This window comes from Lactuca serriola, chromosome 4, assembly GCF_051521515.1.
Source record: "Lactuca serriola cultivar US96UC23 chromosome 4, Lser_US96UC23_V15, whole genome shotgun sequence".
In the NCBI taxonomy this organism is placed as follows: Eukaryota; Viridiplantae; Streptophyta; class Magnoliopsida; order Asterales; family Asteraceae; genus Lactuca; species Lactuca serriola.
The window spans coordinates 379124527-379144179 of NC_136411.1; positions in this window are offsets into that span (position 1 = coordinate 379124527).

Below are 19653 nucleotides of genomic sequence, written 5' to 3' on the forward strand. Positions count from 1 at the left end.
AGGTGCTCATTATTTGGAAACTCATACTGTCGTGTATCCGAATTTCACATGCACAGATGATGTAGTTTTTCCAAATCAAGTATTTGTCACAACTGGTCATATTAAGAATGTCAAGCCCGAATTCAACAAATTCGTCAAAGAAGACAATAAGCGTTCAACTGATGAAGGATTCTTTTCAAATCAAAACACAATTGAAAACAATCTCACTAAGAATTCGTATGTTTTTCAAAAACAAAAGTAAAAAAAAAATGGGTTGTTAAATCAGAAAAACAAAAAGATGTTGTTACAAAAGAAGTTGTTTATTCAACTCCAATTGTGAAACTTAATTCAAACGAATTCGAAGTGCTTGTTAACAACTTTTCAAAAGAACACAAAGTTTCAAAAAGAAAGGCATAAAAAGTAATTTTTTGGCAAGTGGTGTGTAACGAAAAACCTGCTCTGACTAAATCCAAGGTTTTGTATGAGACAGTCAGTGTTTTAAAGTTAAAATTCTCAAATTTTTCAAAAACTAAGAGTTCTGAAAAACCAATTGTCACAGGAAAAACAAAAAGACACGGCTTTTCATCATCCAATGAGTATAATAGACAAATTTCCAATAAACCGAAAGGTTGAACATATTCAAAAATTTGATAACACTCAAAAGTATGAGAAATCACAACAGGTTGTGAATGATCAAAAACATAACAATGTTCGAAATTCAACGAATAGTCAACAAGTTCCAAACAAAACTTTCAAATCAAAAGTTACATTTACTCCACAAAAGCCAAATTTTACAAATCCTTCAATCACAAAACCAACAAAAGTTTCGTGTTCAAATGAAAAATCAGAAATTCATTCTATCAATAATTGGCTTGAAGGACAGGGCAAAAGGTATCAGTCTGGGAGGTTTTCTCAAGTTCAAATCAAAACAGCTTATGAAAAATATTTGAATGAGTCAACCACAAGAAGTTTATCTTCTCAAGATCCAAATATTCCGATACAGAGATGGAAACCAATCAACAAATTAACAAAAATTGAGAAGCCTGAGGAGCAATCTAATGAAAATCCAAAACTATCGAAAACTTATGTTTCAATATCTTTAAATAATGATGTTGATTTAATTGATAGTATAACTGCAAAAATTTAAACTTGGGCTTTTAGTTCCAAAATTCACTCCTTGTTTCAAACTAATAACCAAGGACCCAAAAAGCCTTGGTTACCTAAATTATTTAATTAAATACAGGTACTTTGTGACGAGCAATATGATACGAAGCGGAATATTGATAGTGGTTGCCCACATCAGATGACTGGAAGGAAGGAGAACTTAAGAGATTTTCGAAGCATTGAAAATGCTGGAATTGTGAAGTTTGGTAATAATCAAAAATGTCAAGTGAAAGGATATGGTAAAGTAACGAATGGCAATTCACAGTAAATCTAGTTGCATATGTGGAAGGTCTTCAACATAACTTGATTAGTGTTTCACAATTAGTTGTGGGCACTGGAAATCAAGTGGTGTTTAATGAAGAAGGGAGTATAATCTCAAAAGTTGAGACGAATGAAGTATTGCTAAAATCGAAACGATATGATGATATGTTCACGCTGCATATTAAACCTATAGTAGGCAAACCATCTGTTTGTCTACTTTCAAAAGCTTCAAGTGATGTCAGTTGGTTATGGCATAGACGTTTATCACATTTAAACTTTCGAAATCTAAACAAGCTGGTTACAGAAGATTTAGTTTGTGTTCTTCGTATGTTAAATTTGATAATAATACTCTTTGTGCAACTTGCAAACAAGGAAAACAACATCGCAAAGGACATCCTATCGTGATAGACTCAAAAATTGTTGAACCATTGGAACTACTTCATAATGACCTTTATGGAGCTTCGACTGTTGAAGCAATTAACAAGAAACGATACATTTTGGTTATAGTTGATGATTTTTCATGTTTCACATGGGTATTTTTTCTTAGGTTAAAATCTGAAGTAGATCAAACAATGATTGATTTTATCAAGAAGATAGAGATGAGTCTGAAAACGACTATTCGTAGAATAAAGAGTGATAATGGATCTGAGTTTAAGAACAAAATGTTGGATTTGTTCTTAACTGAAAAAGGAATTTCGCATAATTTCTCATCACCATATACATCACAACAAAATGGTGTTGTTGAAAGACGAAATAGATCATTATGTGAGGCAGCAAGAACAATGTTGACATATGCGAATCTTCCTCAGTATCTATGGGCTGAAGCCGTTTCAACAACATGTTTTAATCAGAATCGTTCTTTTATTCATAAAAGATTTAATATCACTCCTTACGAAATAATAAATAATCGGAAACCTAATGTCAAATTTTTTCCATGTTTTTGGTTGCAGATGTTTCATCATGAATCTTAAAGACAATCTTTCAAAGTTTGCAGCTAAAGCTGATGAAGGCATATTTTTGGGATATTCACATACTTTAGTTGCATATCGAGTGTTGAACAAACGAACTCACAAAGTTGAAGAAACTTTAATCTTATCTTTGATGATTACTATGTTAAACTAGTAGAAAGAAAGTTTGAACAAAAACCAATTCTTGCTGAATCAAACAATCAAACTGAGAATGATAATTCAATTGATTTTGATTATGATCTCATTTTTGGTGTTCCAGATAGGGCAATTCATGATGAACTTCATGTTCATGATAATCAAACACCCGAATCATCAAAACATACTAATGATTAAACACTCACTTTGGATACTACTGAAAATGGCAAAAGTATGCTAGATGTTCGTATGGAAGGGGAGCATACGTCCATTCCTCTAAATGTTGAGGGGGAGCATCCTTTCGAGGGGGAGAAGAGTAGTATGAATCATGAATTTGATGGGGGGCGTCAAAAGGATAATCATGTTGAGGGGGACCATGATGATACAGATGCAATTAATATTGATCAAAATGATGAATTTCATGAATTTGATGATAATATTTCTGTGGCAGGTACTGAAAAATGAAGATATGTATGAAGATGCACCATTGGAATTTGATCCTGCATATCCACCACTTGGGAAATGGACGAAGAATCATCCAAAAGATCAAGTTATAGGAAATCCACAAGATGAAGTTTTAACAAGAGCTCAAATTCGTGCGAAAAATGAGGTACTCAATACGAATCAAGAATTTCGCATGTGTAATGTTTTTATTTCGAAAATAGAGCCAAAAATAGTTAAGATCGCAATGGAACACTCAGATTGGGTTGTTGCTATGCAAATCTGAACTTGTTGAATTCAAACGAAACAAGGTTTGGAGGCTTATTCCAAAACCTAATGATGTTTCAAGTGTCGGGCTAAAATGGATTTTCAAAAATAAAATTGACAAAGAGGGAAATATTATTTGAAACAAAGCTAGGCTTGTAGTTAAAAGTTATTCATAACAAGAAGGTATCGACTATGAAGAAACCTTTGCCCCTGTCGCCAAACTCGAGGCTGTTTGAATATTTTTAGCCTATGCAGCACACAAAGACTTTGATGTTTATCAAATGGATGTCAATTGTGCATTCTTGAATGGAGATCTTGAAGAAACAGTATATGTTGAACAACCACCAGGTTTCGTTAATGAAGAATAACCTAATCATGTTTACATTTTAGATCAGGCTGTGTATGGGTTAAAAAAAGCACCAAGAGCACGGTATGCAACTCTTACCAATTTCTTAAAATAGTCAAAATTTAAACAAGGATCAGTTTATCCCACATTATTTCATAAGAAAGTTGGGGATCATCTAATGGTTGTTCAAATTTATGTTGACGATATTATTTTTGGCTCTACTGACCCACCTTTGTCTAGTGAATTTGAGAATTTGATGAAGAGTAAATTCGAAATGAGCATGATGGGTAAAATTAACAATTTTCTTGGGTTGAATATATGTCAAAGCAGATAAGGAATTTTCATTAACCAAGAAAAATACACGAAAAAATTGCTTGAAAATTTTGGAATGACTAATAGCATGAAGATAAGAGTACCAATGGCAGTAGGAACGAAGTTAACACCTTCGTTACATTCACCTACTGTTGATCTTACCTTGTTTCGAAGCCTGATAGGTTCTTTACTTTATTTCACTGCAAGTAGACCTGATATCATGTGTTCTGTGTGCAATTGAACAAGGTACCAAGAAAATCCAAGAGAACCACATTTAACAACTGTAAAGAATTTTTTTTGTTATCTCAAAGGAACAATTTCGTTGGGATTGTGGTATCCTTCGAAATATGGATTTTTCATTCAAGCCTTTTCAGATTCAGACCTTGGGGGATGTACCCTCGACAGAAAAAGTACATGTGGAGGATATATATTACTGGATGGGAAGTTGGTAAGTTGGCAGTCAAAGAAACAAACTTGTGTAGCTATTTCTACTGCTGAAGCTGAATACATTTCTGTTGCTGCTTGCATTTCTCAAATCATTTGGATTCAAATCCAATTGCGTGATTATGCAATTAATATGAAAAAGATTCCTTTGTACTATAATTCACAAAGTGCTATTCGCATTTGTCATAATCCAGTACAACATTCGAAAACGAAACACATTGCTCTTCGTTATCATTTTATAAAAGATCATGTGGAAGATGGAAACATTGAAGTTCATTTTGTGAAAACTACTAATCAACTTTATGATATTTTCACTAAACCACTTGATGAAAAATCTTTTGTAAGAATTTTAGCAGGTTTGGGAATGTTAGATGCGAATTTGGTACCAATATCAAATACTCAAAATTAACGAAATGTTGTTGGTGAAAAAGGTGTCGATTCAGAGGATTGTTGACTGAACCATTCAGAAGTTATTGTGCATTAAGAGGCTTCGACATGCTTCGTTTTCGTATCTTGATACTAAAACTCTTCACGTGTTTGGTACTATCATTTCTTTTCATTTGTTTAAGATTTTGTTCAACTGAAAAACCAAAAATATTTTTATCTCTTCACATTAATTTTCGAAAAATCAAAAATATCAAAAAGACTGTCTTTTGTTGCATGTTTTATTTCTTGAAAAATTCAAAATCACAAAACTATTTTTTTTTAAAATAGCAAATACAAAAAGATTTTTGGTTATTTTGTTATTTTTTGTAGGTTTTCAAGAACGTTTTCACAAAAATTCTTCAAACAGTCATGCTTGTGTTTCTATGGGAAGGTAATTCTCTTAAGTCTTTGTACTAGTTAAGATGTCCCTAGAAGCATACTGCTGCATGTCGACTCAACCCTCAATTCACTCAATGTGTGTTATGAAAGCCTTAATGAAATTTTTCATACGAAAGTTTCTTCCAAATTAGGCTTACATTCGCATTAGTCCAATGAGCTACCTTACTCTTCTCAAATGAGTTAAGAGTTGTCTGTTTGGTCCATATATAACAGAGGTACATTCGAATCTTAACCAATCATTTTCATCACAAAATTTCTTAACACATTTCACACACAAAGACACATGTTCAAGAGGTCATTGATTAAACCAATTGTGACTTAAACATGTCAAAAATCTATGTTAATGATCATAAATCATGAGACCGTGATGCAAGTGAAACCCAAATATCCGAACTTAATAAGGAATTGACGGGGAACTTTGTTCCAGATTCTTACGAAACACTTGTTTCTGTACCAAAGTTTCGTATACTCCAAATCACATTCTTTCGTATGAGTGATTTTGATCAAATGTTTGAAACCCACGACATTTTTTTCCCAAAAAAATCCAGCTTAACTATATTTCCATGAATGTGATCTCAGTGTGAGTATCAATTCTTTTCTCTAGTCACTTACACAAATTTGACAAAGCCACTTGTCACTGACTACACTGGTCAAACAAGTAATTTCGTTTACAATTACTCACCTTATGTGTAGGATGATATGTAACGAAATGCGTAAGCCACCCTTTGAAGCCTTGAAAAAAAGTCCTTTGATACTTCTCTAAAAGTATTCAATTATAATTCACGGGAAAATGCACAAGCTGTTAGTTATCTCTGTTGATAATTCACAAAAGCAACCTTTGTCTGGGGTTTAACTGCTTTCGTGTCAACATTTTCGACATCACAGATCCAATTTTTTTTTAATTTGCTTCTTATCCTTTTTCTTTTGAATCACTGCACTTACGAAATCCTTGAGGCTCTAAGTAATACAAACTTAGGCTGATGATTTCAGAAGACTGCCAAATGACTTTGTTTCGAATCCCAAAAACGAATGAGCCCAACCTCAAATCCAAAATGTTTGATCTTATCTACCAGTAACTCACGAACAGTCTCAAGGTAACCGTTTGGTAACTTGGCCCTAGTTTCAACGAACTTTATCTGACATAGCTACAATAACGACAACAGGTGCGTGTTTCAAGGGATGACGTGATCTTCTTCTTAATGACAAACGGTTCAAATTATTTTGGGTTACTTATAAAAGGAAAATCTGCTTTCCTTTTGAAATCACGCTTTCAAGAACTCACAGAAGATTAAAAAGCCCTAATTTTTTTAGAAATCTTTCAATCAACTTGCAAATGGTTGCTGTTCAGAATTCTACTACTGAAGAAATTGCATCCCAACCTCTGATGAAGATACAAAGCAACAACTATCAAGTTGAATCAAATGTCTCGTTGTATCCAGATGATCTCAAGATGCTAATAGATGTATAGAAAATATCAGTTCTAGCCACTGCCATGTTCAAATCAATCGTCGTGCCACTAACTTGGTTGTATATGGTTGCATCTACTGCTTCATTCAATAAAGGAACATATATTCTCGATTTCAACTTAGTGAAAGAAAACCGAATTCGTCTCACCAAGAAGATGTTCTCACAGTTCTTGGAGTTACCCAATTCACCACCCTTTTTCAAACCTTCTAACCCTCAGATTATGCATATGTTCATCGAGATGGGTCACCGGCCACCACTCGAAAAGATAAGTGATTTCAAAAACTCTGGGCTTCCCTGCATATGGAATTTCTTGTTTGGGATTTTTCTATGGTGCTTAACAGGAAGAAAAGTGGGTCTTTACAAAGGAAGACAAGAAGTATATGCTATGGTCATGGGTTTGTATTACGACTTGAGTGTGGATTATGCCACTCAGTTGTGGAAAGAATTTACAAAAAGTTTGGAATGTATAAGTGTAGCTAAGGGAATTTCTTATGCTAGACACTGGAGTTTGATTTTGGAGAAGGTGTATGAGAAAGAGGGAATTCAAGTTTCTCAGGGTGAAGCCATTGTTGGATTTACAAAGCATCAATTCCTAAGGAATGTTAAATATGATGAGCACATTTTTACAAGTTTTGCACGAATTCCAGATGCAATGATAAAGAAGGTGAATCCTACGCACAAGATTCTTGTTAAGTATTTGCAGACGGTAAACCCAAATGTCGAAACTGGGGTGTTGGTTGAAATCGAAGCTGGTTCTTCTAAGCCATCCAAGAAAACGAAGTCTGAAGAGAACATTGTGAAAGCTACAAAGTCAAAATCTACGCCCAAGAACGTTGAGGGTGATGATACGAAGAACATTAAGGGTGAAGCTCAGCCTTCCAAAGAAGTTGTTCCGTCAAAATCCAAAATTCTTAAACGAATTCATTGGAAATCATGTAAACAAACATCGTCTGATGACTCTCCGATGGTTCGTAAGACTCGGGTTAGCAGCAAAGGAGTCGTAGTTCATGAAATACCTGCTCTTGTTTCACCATTATCTGAAAAGAGGCGTGCTCATGATGTTGCAAATCACATTACAGAAAAACAGTACAAGCGAAAACTTGTCATAAGAGATGATTCTTCCGACAATGAAGTTGTTCCTGATATTCCTGTTGCTCCGACTTCTCTTGTGGTAACTTCAAAGCCTTTCATCTCTTCAATTTTGAATGTTTCTACTATTTCTCCTACTTCAACCATTCCACTCGAAATATTGGTAACCATGTCATTAACTGAGGCGGTTCCTATTTCAAACGTCACTGCTAACGTATCTGATACAGGGGAAAATGTTACCATGAGTGTCGACGTTTCACAACCTATTATTCTTTCTTCTTCACTACCACCTATCAGTTCAACTCCATTTGTTTCATTACCACCACCCATCTCCACTTCTACTTCATCTCCACTATTTGAAACTATCCTTCAACAAACAATTACTACTCTTTTTCCATCACAATCCATAGACACACCAAAACCTTATTCTGATTATGAAACCGAAGGAGGAGGTTTTGAAGGAACATTTGACGAACTACATTTTGATTCGGAAGAGGAGGAGATTCTTGATCATATGTTAATGTAAGGGAAACAATTCAAAATCTTGAACAGGAAGTTAAACTCACTTCTTCAATCTCAAGCTAATTTAGGGGCAAAGCATTCAGTTTCGGGTCAGGAAGTTGAATTAATGATAAAGGCAGCTGAACGAAGACTTCCTGAGAAGATAGATCTTTCTGATCAAAATAGTGAGCTTCTTATCAAGACGCAGGCAGGGAATTTTGAAGGGGCCCTAAAAGATTTGAAGGCTGTTGCGAAGGAACATTATATTCTCTTCGTACCAGATGTCAAAAAGGTTCGTGAAGTTGTCAACATGAAACATGAAGAGTTGAAGAAGGAAGTATATCAGGAAATTATGAATATGAATTCTCAGTACAATTCAATTCAAGAAAAGGTTGATATAATTGTTGGGGCAATTATAAATTTTGTCAAAACCTTTTAAGAAACAATGCCGAAGTTAGAAACAAAAGCAACTGAAGACACTAATCAGCTTGTGAAATTGAAGACTCTTCTTGAGGAGTTAAAAGCAGTTCTTTCGAAGCCTACTCCAACTTTGTTTTTAACTCCTGAGTTCCTTACTCAGAAGTGGAATTTATTTGATCGGGTTATTCAAAAGGCGGTTGCTCTTATTTCCAGATTTGCTCAAATGTTGCCACAAAATGTCCCACCTGTTGTCACAGGGGTGCAAGGGGGAGAAACGAAAGTGAGCAAAGGAGAAAGAGTGAATAAGAAGGGAGAAGGAGAGAAGACAACAACTGGAGATTCGAAAGTTGTGGGAAAGGTGTTTTCTACACAAATTCCTATTACAATTCTGATGAAGTCTGATACTATCTCAACAACAATTGTTACCACAAAACCTTTTACAAAACCAAAAGGAATTGTGATTGGTTCGGCTGTAGAAGGGAGTAGTTCAAGTTCCTTAAAACCGAATCAAGATTTGAAAGACAAAGGGAAGGGTGTGCTTGTCGAAAAGACTGAAGATAAAAAAAGAAAGCAGAGGTGGAGGTTGAAATCGAACTTCAAAGGCATATACAAAGTAGTCTGAGGTTGAGAGAAAGTGATCCACCTGGTATGGAAAAAGGTGATCCAAAAAAGTTGTATTCGTATGAATCAATCGAATCGAGAGTTGCATTCAATCATATGTATGCTTTCGAAATGAAGCCAAGGAAAAGCTATTTGATTGCTAACACTGGTTTTTGTCAGTTGGACTTTCTGATAAACGAAATGATGTTTATCACTGCTCAATACAAGGTTAGTGAGAAATTTGAAAACCCAGATGATTATACACACATGAAAATTCGTTTTCGTGCTGTACTTGGAAAAGGGCAAGATGAAGTGTGGCGTCTAATCAATATCAAGAAAGTAGTTGCTATCAAGAAAGATGTCTTGTTCGAAGATATGATACAAAATTTCAGGTATCATCTGATTCGTGCAAACAATCAAGCAATCGATTTCAGTGTTATAGACTTCCCTCTAATGAACTTGAATGATGTTATTCAAGTTGGATTACTTTTAAAAGAAATGGAGGCATCACAACTCAAGGTTACAGACAAAGAAGTGTTCGGACTAGGTCTTGCTCACATAAAAATCTTCATTTACAATTATTATGATTGTCTTGCCCTGACTAACGAAGAGTTGGCTTCGAGTATGGATAGGAAAGTATCTGTTGCAATGGAACTTTCGAAGACACAAGCTGAATTGAAAAAGTATGCTGATGGAGAAATTTGTTTAAAACCATTTGGTTTGGTGTTTGCTGGGAAGAACACTAAAGGGAAGGCTAAGAGATTTCTCTTTCAAGTTGCTGAGATCGAAAGATATACAACGTCACAATATATGAGCATTACTGTTCGTGTGAACAACTGCACGAAGAACAATGAGGGTGACAAGAAGGAGTTAAAGAAGGTTTTAACATGGTATTCTGAGATACGAAGGATGATGCACTTAGCTGCTCAGATTCTCACGAATTGAGTAGTTCGACACGTTTACAAATGGGGAGATTGTAAGCTTCGAAGTCTTGTAAAGAGTCGAATAGTGTTTAGTTTACTTTCTTATGTAATGTATTTACTAAGTCACTTTTATGTGAAACGTAATGTTTCTAGACTTAGTATTTTTTGTACTCTCATGTTCCCTATAAATAGAGATTGAGCTTTGGTTTAGAAAAAGGAGTTTACTAGATTTCGTAGTCTATTTTTGTAATCAAGTTTACAGAGAGTAATAAACACTTCAAAGTCTTATTTACTTTCTGAGTTCATTACATTGAGTAACGTTCTTAATCGATTTCTCGTATACAGTTCTTCTACAGAATTAGGCCTAAAAGTAGGCGTAGCCGTGCCACTTCTAGCAGACTCAACAATGTAGATGCCATACTGGTTGGTTAGCATAGTCACTTTACCCATGTTCGATGATTACTTTGTTAGATCATGCCTCATAGCTCCGCGGACATACCTTCCACTCAAATGTGATGTTTTTACATGGAATACAAGATCACCAACTTCACTCCAGCCCCGCATAATGAGACCATGTGTTTGAATGGTCACCTAGAAAACCATTGGACTCGATTGTGGTTGTAACTCTCTGTCTCACCAAAATATCCATACAAGGTATATGCACCTACGCTAAGGCTACTACCCACTAAATGTATATCCCAATATTTTAGTTTATTAATAAGTCTCACGTATAAGTTACATGTCTAACATTTTTACCACATCATTTATATCATTATACTTTAATAATCTCACCATTAAGCATTTTACATAGCAAAACTCAACAAATAGCATAAATAAGATAAAACTCATCAATTATTAAAATGAGGCATGTTTACAAATTCACCAAATTAGTTCATACTAAAGTTTGTAGTGGAATATTCTTTTTAACAATATACCTACTAGCAGGCATTTCCCTACTTTCATATTATAATGTGAAAACCAGGGTCGGCTCTATGTAGAGGTTTTTTAAGCTAGGGCTTAGGGCCCCAATTATAAGGGGCCCCTTACTTTCCAAAATCCAAAAGTTTAATCCATTAAAAAATCCAATCCAGTAACCACAAAATAAATGAAGTCGAAGAATAAATCAACGATCGTTGCATTCATGAAACTGAAACAACATTGCCTTCTTCTATTGATTTTATTTTCTGCGACATATTCATCTCATCTGTTTTTGATTTCCGAGTATAGTAGAGGCCAAAAGGCCCAAAATTTTGACTTTCTTAGAGCCCCTAAAATGATTGAGTTGCCCATGGTGAAAACAGAATATTAACATATATAATATCACCTTTTAATCACAAACTCAAGTTCTCACCAATACCATGATCCTACCTCTAATAAATTCATAATTATATTGTATCAACAATATAAATCTTCTACAAAATTATTTCTTACTACTATATAATTTTTTTCAGAAACCAAACATCATCAGAAATTCAGATTACAACATCTCGCACACATGCTAAGGTTATTGGTTTGTAGCAAAACATACAAGCATCCAAATGATGTACTTAGTACACCAGACTAATTGGATCACCTCAAATACAAGTTATAGGTAGAAATTAATTGAGGAATACACTCTCCAAGAGATCACTAAGCACCCTAAAAGTTTAAACAAAATCCCGATTAGAAATGCGCAATAAAATCAGGAAACAATGTCTTAGTTATATATTTTTGAAGTTTCACGGCACGTCACATGTTTAGTGTTTTGAGCGTTAAACACAATCCACAACTCCAAACACGATGTTATCAGACTTTATAAATTAATTGAGGAATACACTATCCAAGAGACTACTAAGCACCCTAAAAGTTTAAACAAAATCCAAATTAGAAACGCGTAATAAAAACAAAAAACAATGTCTAAGTTATATAATTTTGAAGTTTCACAGCCCGTCACATGTTCAGTGTTTTGAGCGTAAAACACAATCTACAAATCCAAACAGGATGTTATCATACTTTATAAAAACTAGATGGTTGAAAAGAATGGTTTTCTAGATGGAAAATAATGTGATTCCTGGATTTTAGGATTTAGTCTCCTTAAAGACTTGATAACTTTCAATATGGACTCCTAATGTGTGATAAAATGACCCCATGGCCCATATATATATGATTAAATATAATTTCCTTGCATATTTGGACCCTAAAAGTTAACTTTAGCCAAGCAAAGTGTAACTTAAGGTGGAAAAAATGGAAACTAAACCTAGTCAACAGATCACCATCAAATGCTATAGACTTGAAGACTCCTCAAGAGGTATGGTCCGAGAAACCCTACAACTATTCAGGTTTACATATATTTGGATGCCCTACATATGGTCATATAAATGATGGTAAACTAGAACCAAGGGCAATGAAGTGCAAATTTATAGGATATACGATATGGGTAAATGTGCTGTATAGAAGAAGGATGAACTCAAAAATTTAGCATTAGCAAAGATGTAACCTTTGATGAATCTGCCATGGGTAACCAGGAAGGAGGTGATAGGAATCAAGAAGGGAATAAAGATTAGAGTACTAACCTGAACATGGAGTTGCAAACACAAACTCAAAATTGAGTTGTGATAATTGGTGAATGGTTTGGAGATAGTGAACTACATAAACAAGATGAATCCCAAGAATGGCAAAAGGAATGTTCTCTTGAAGTTTTTAGGTTACAAATATCATGTACTTGTAAAGTTGCACATAAACACTTATGGACACATGCAACCTAAAAGGATCAACAATTTTTCACTATTAACATCAAAATACTTTATGAAACAAAAACTAACATCCTTTAACAAACAAAATTATGAGTAGGAAACTATACCTTTGCTTAAATCAAATTAAGATAATCAAACTCTTGAAGTATCATTGGAAAACCTACCTCTAATTATGTAGTAGCCTCTAACGAGTCACACCCAAAACCCTAGGAAACTATAGAATCAAATATAAGAGAGAGGGGAGAGTAGAAATTTGGTTTCTTGAGGTATTAAAGGTGTATGCTGATTTTGGCTAGGGTACTCCCCTATTTACAATTTCTAGGTAACCTAGAAATCCTAAATTTTAATAATAAAATAATACTATTTTATTAGTATTCAAATTTTGTTTCTTTATATAAATACAAGGTTTCCAAAAATCCTAAAATAGCTCCTTAAAACCGTCCAACTCTTGGAAGGTTCTAGATCCTCCGCTTTGCTCAACGTTTGAATAATGGCAGTCCAACCCTCGTACATCTATATAATTCTAATTAACCCAAAGTTAATTTCAAATTAATTCTGATTAATTCTTAATTAATTATTATAATTTCTAAATAATATATTAATCATATAATATATTATCAAATAATTTTATTTCTTTCTTATAATCAATCAAAGCTATTTTATGGTTATAAGGACAACCCAAAAAGGACTTTACTCTTATTTATCAAGATTATAGCAGTTTCTTCAACACCTTAAACACTTAACTCAATAGTCTCACATTTCGATGTCGCCAACTATAATGGAATGTATAACTATGAATAACCAGTAAAGTGTGTTTTCTAAAGACATTTCTAAACTATGTACATATCAGATGCTAGCCCTTAGATAATTCATCTGATATACCTTCTTTCTACATAATATCGAATAAAAACGAGACATGGAGTAGAAACGATCTCATGGTCAACGATTCTGTTTTACGATTTCCCGATTTTTGATGACATCATCAGACTAACACATCAAGTTAGTCCCAGTTGGGCCCAACATTACAATGTCAACATCAAATCACCGAGGGGCCCAAAGATATCATTTTTCCTTAATAGGAAAAAATAAAAAATAAACATTTAATATATAAACATACATTTTACTTGTCTAGTCGTTCATGGAAAAACACTTTATATGATTTAGATATGGATACGTTGATGCAAACCAATGTACATCAGATTCATAAACTATAACTCATAGATTTCCATTTTAAGAATAGAAGATATTATCCTCTTAGAATTTCATGTGATTAAATCCATAAAGTAATCGCTAAGTGTGGCTTTAACCAATACTCAAAATCTCCATTTTCTAAGTAGTCATGAATATTGTAGCAATCCCTATGCAATGTCCAATCCTTATGCACAATCTACAAACAATTCATGAGATTATTAAGTCAATACGTACTCCTAAAGTGCGTTCGGCTATGGCATTTCGAATAAAATAATATTCAGTAAGTAAAACATGAAAAGTGAAAAAAAAAATTAATTGGTTAATGGTATTACACACCTTGAACATAAATAAATATCTATTATTTAATAACCATTCAATTAAAATTTGTCATTGTTATATTGTTTCAAAACAATCAAGTAGCTACTAAAATCTAGAATCTAATATCATATCTTAGCTTGATGCTCCTAGCATGCTCTAAGTGCTTGATCTTGCTTAAACCCTTTTGTTAGAGGATCAACATGACTATCCTCTGATGTTACATGATTTACCATGAGTTCTCCTTCCTCTACCTTATGTCTAATATAATGGTATTTCCTTTTGAAGTGCCTCGATATACCATGATCCTTTGGTTCTTTGATCAAAGAAACTGCATCCTCATTGTTTCAAAATATCTCCATGGGCTCTTGGATTGATGGAACAACTCCAAGATCTCAAATGAAATTATTTAATCATGACGTTTCCTTTTCTGTATCGCTTGTTGTGATGTACTCTGATTTGCAAGTAGACTTACCCATCGTCTGCTACTTGGAACTCTTCCAATTTACCGCTCCACCATTCAATAAAAATACCCAACAAGATAGAGAATAAATATTATCCTGATCTATTGAAAGCTGATGTCACTATAACCACTCACCTTACGTTCATCTTTCTTATCAAAAACTAAAATAATATATTTTTTCCAAATACTTAAGAATGTATGGGTCAAATCCATTTCGTGGAGTTCTGCATATTGAACCATTAGAGTATTTTATCCAAGTAAGTAGTCTGGCTAAGACCAAGCAAACGTCTCTGTCTATCTCTACAAATCTTTATTTTTAATAATGTACGTAGCCTCTCCTAGATACTTCATAGCGAAATATTTTCTAAGCCAAGATTTCACTTCTTGGAAAGTTAGAACATTGTCTCCGATAAGGAGTATATCATTAACATACAAAAGTATAAATGTCACTACACGCCCCTTGCTTTGACATACACGCAAGATTGATCGTCACTTCTAGAAAATCCAAACTCTTTGAGCTTTTCAAGGAAGAAAATATTCCTGTTACGAGATGCTTGTTTCAATCCATAAATATACTTCTCAAGCTTGCACACCTTATTGGGGAGTTTGGCATGTTCAAAACCTTTTGGCAGAGCCATGTAAATATCCTTAGTCAATTTCCCATTAAGGAATACAATTTTAGTATCCATTTTCCTTACTTCATAGTTATAATAAGCAATTATGGCAAGCATTACCCTAATTGACTTAATTTTGGAAACAAATTAAGTGTGTGTACGAGGCGGTTAGGTTCGGTTATTGGTCAAAAGCAAACCGTAACCACTATAATCGGTTAATGCATTTTGGTAACCATTGGTTATCGGTTAGTAATGGTTTTGGTTAATGGTTTTAGGTGGATAATGGTAAATATCGGTAATGGTGTAAAATGACCATAAAAATAGAAAGTGGTTTACTGTAAAAAAAAATTAAAATTACAAAGTATATTGATAAATAATTAAAAATAATAATTGTATATTGCTTCAAAAATGCATATTATTGCCACCATAAAGAAAATATGGTTTTTAAAACACATCAATCCAAATGCCATATTAGATACACTTTCAGTTTGTAAACTAAGAGATTTAGAAATTAAGATTATAGTTCTAAATCAAGTAGGATAATACAGTTTATTACTTTACAATCATAAGTGCAAAAGTAATATGTGAAATTACATATGTTTAGGTTTGATCGAATAAGTAAAAATAAATATTCAAACTTGAAAGAAATATACATTAATTAAGACAAAAACGCTTTAAATAGTATGTCCAAAAGAAGAAACAACTTAAACATTACTTCAAGTACAACACTTGGTCTTAGCTCTTTAACTCTTGAATACTCTAACTAAATGAGTGAATGGTTATAATTAGCAGTCAAATCATTATAGTATTTGACTCGTGATTGATGGGCTTTTTCAAAATTTAATTGGGTATAGACTTAATTTATATAGAATTTATAATTTATATATATTAAAGTATAAAACTATTGGTTCGGTTAATAACAGTTCAGTAAACCTATAAAACCAAACCGGACCGCTACCTATCAGTTAGAAAAAAATCGAAACCAAATCACCGGTTTAAAAACCGGTTTGGTTATATGGGTTAATTTTGTTTTGGTTCGGTTTTTCGGTTATAATACTTACCCCTACTGAAACTGGTTTTCAAGTATGGTTATCATAGATGGATTGGATATTCAAAGGACTTTTGTGGATAGCCAATGAAAATACAATGACTTTTGACTAGGCAAAAATTCTTTAAACAGTAACTCCGAAAGATGTATTTTCATTGGTTCGGTTATTTTGGTCGATGAAAATGGCGTTGAAGTATAGTTATCTCTCGACTCTGGGTTCAAGTTTGTCTTGGGTCTCGCGCCTAACAATAACCTCACAATCCTAGACCTTGATATGTGCGAACAAGGGAGGTTTGCCCTGTCCACATCTAAAGAGATTTTTTTGACAACCTTCTTGGTAGGAACAAGATTTAGAATATGTGCTGCTATTTCTAAAACATAACCCCATAACCATATAGGGAGTAAAGCCCAACTCATAATTGAATGAACCAAGTCTAGCAAGGTTCGATTACGCCTCTCAACTACACTATTAAGTTGTGGTGTTTAAGGAGGTGTCAATTGTGAAACAATTCCACATTCCTTAAGATAGTCATTGAACACGATAGTAAGATACTATCCACCTCTATTAGATAGGGGAATCTTTATCTTCTTTCCCAAATGATTCTCTATCTCGTGCTTAAACTCTTTGAACTTAGTTTTCAAAGGTTTTTGATTTATGCTTTATTAAGCAGATATACCCACATCCACTATAATCATCAGTAAACGTCACGTGATAGCAATAAGCATCCCTTGTGGAGGATTTGAAAGATCCACAAACATCAGTATGCACGAGGTCTAAAGAATCTTCACCTCTTTCACAAGTACCGGTGAAAGTTGATTTTTTATCTTGCCTAATAAACAGGATTCGCATTCATCGTCTAATTTGAGTTCAAATGACTCCAACACTCCATCCTTTTGGAGTTGGATGATGTGTTTTTTTATTAATATGTCCAAGACGACAATACCATAACCATGCCTTGTTTAAATCATTAGAATAACCAATAATAAAAACACTATTTCCATATTTATTCACACACACACAACTGTTTCATACACACCATTACAAGGATAAGCTTAGAAAATAAATGCACTATTTTTATAATCTAAAATTGCACCATCACTACTAGAAAAATTATAATGATATCTTTGACTAAATAAAATGTGTAATGAAATTATGTTTCTTGTCATTTCTGACGAATAAAAACAATTTTTTAAATTAACCCTAGCACTATCATCAAACACAAGCACATAAACTTCAATCCTTGTAACAACCAACTTTCGCCTATTACCCATGATCAGGTTCAACTTCCTAATGTGAAATTTATATAATACCATTTTTAAATTTTTAAACCTAACCTACATAACTAACTAAGCATAGTTAGGTGTTGATAACATGGAACGAAATTTAGCTAATAAATAACCACTAAAAGTTAAACTAAAAAGAATAACTAAAAGTAATTAAATTAAAACTAAAATAAGCTATTCCCCAGAAATAATAAAGAATAATCAAAAAGTTAAATTAATTGAAAATCGCTCCGTGGTAACGGCACCAAAATTTTGATATGCAGTTTTTATACTACTAGTTTTAAATTTATAAGCCTAATCTACTTAACTAACATATCGCACTTAGGTCGTGTATCCAGTCGAATTATATGATATTTTAGGTAAGTCAGGTGTCGATCATAGGGAACGGTATTTAGCTACTAAATAAATCGTGTCTTCAGAGTAATGGATCTCTAAAGAAGTTGAATTTTTAGCAGCTGTTTGATGAGTTTCAAGGTAATGAATCAAATGTTGCACAAACTTTGAAAGAGCTCTCAGCAGGTTCTCTTGCTCTTGTTAGTTCTTTCGATCCTTACCTCTTGAACCCCTCTGTTTCAGACCCGTTCAAAGCTGTCATCCCAACTATCCCACCTATTCGACCCTCTCCACCTGCTTTACCTACTCCTACTAGTTCAAACTATTAGTTTCAAGAAGAGTTTGTTTTACTTTCCATGAAATATAAGCGTCCTTTCAATACCAGTCACAAACTATATTACAACCAATTCCAAGCTCCTCATTAAGGTAATCCCCAACCATTTCCCAAACCTTCACAAAATCCACCTACATATAAACCCAACATCTTTACAACAAATCATCCCTCGGAATCCCACGAGATTCCAAATTTAGACAAACTAAATATTGTTTGTCACAAGTGTGGTCATACAAATCAGTATGCCAAAGACTGATTCGCTGAAGCGCCACAAAAAACCCAAGATCAAGGACTCTGTATACTATGCACATCGAGCCCAAGAGATGGATGCTAGTGAGAAAGCATTCGTTACCATTGTGTCGAGATATGTGGAAGGATATCAGTCATTTGGAAAGTAATATGATGTGATTACTGGTAGAAACATGTGTCTTATGGAAAGACAAACAATCGAATATGATGAAGGATACTGGTCATCTGGATCAGAGGAAGATTAAGATGATGTTGAACCGAACTACTGCTACATGGCTACTAAATACCCACCTAGGATATGCATCGTTCAACAGGTAAAATATATGATTACTGATAATAATTTTGATTTATCTCTTTGTGAACTATATCTAACTCATATCCAATCAGATATGAACATCATTTATCAAGCCTATGATTCTGTGATTGAAGCAAATGAGAAAATGGAGAGTAATGAAGTTGTATTAGATGACGATTCGAGGATAAGAAACTTAAAATAGAGTCTTTAGAACATGAACTTGTAATTTCAAAAGATGGATATATCATTCCCAAAGACAATGTGAAATCACTTATTCTGATAACAAACGTCTCAATGCCAAAATCGATGCTTTGCATAATGCCATAGAAATTCTTGAAGCAAATGAACGGATGACTCACAATTTTCATCATCCTTCATCTAAAGCACCTGCTCTAGGAAGACAGTTTTTGAAACCTATTGCATGTTCCCTGAAGGACTTACAAAATCTAACTTTTATGGAAGACATTCCTAACCGCCAACATTCGGATACTCCTGGCTTACCATTGTCACCCCTTCCTGAGACTTTAAAACGGTTCTCATCTCTGATTCTTGAGTTTTAACCAATAGTTGTCAAAGGTCCTGTTTCAACGCCTCTTTCACCTCTGCACCCCTGGACCTGAATCAGACGTCAAAATCTTCTCCTAGCATTCCCA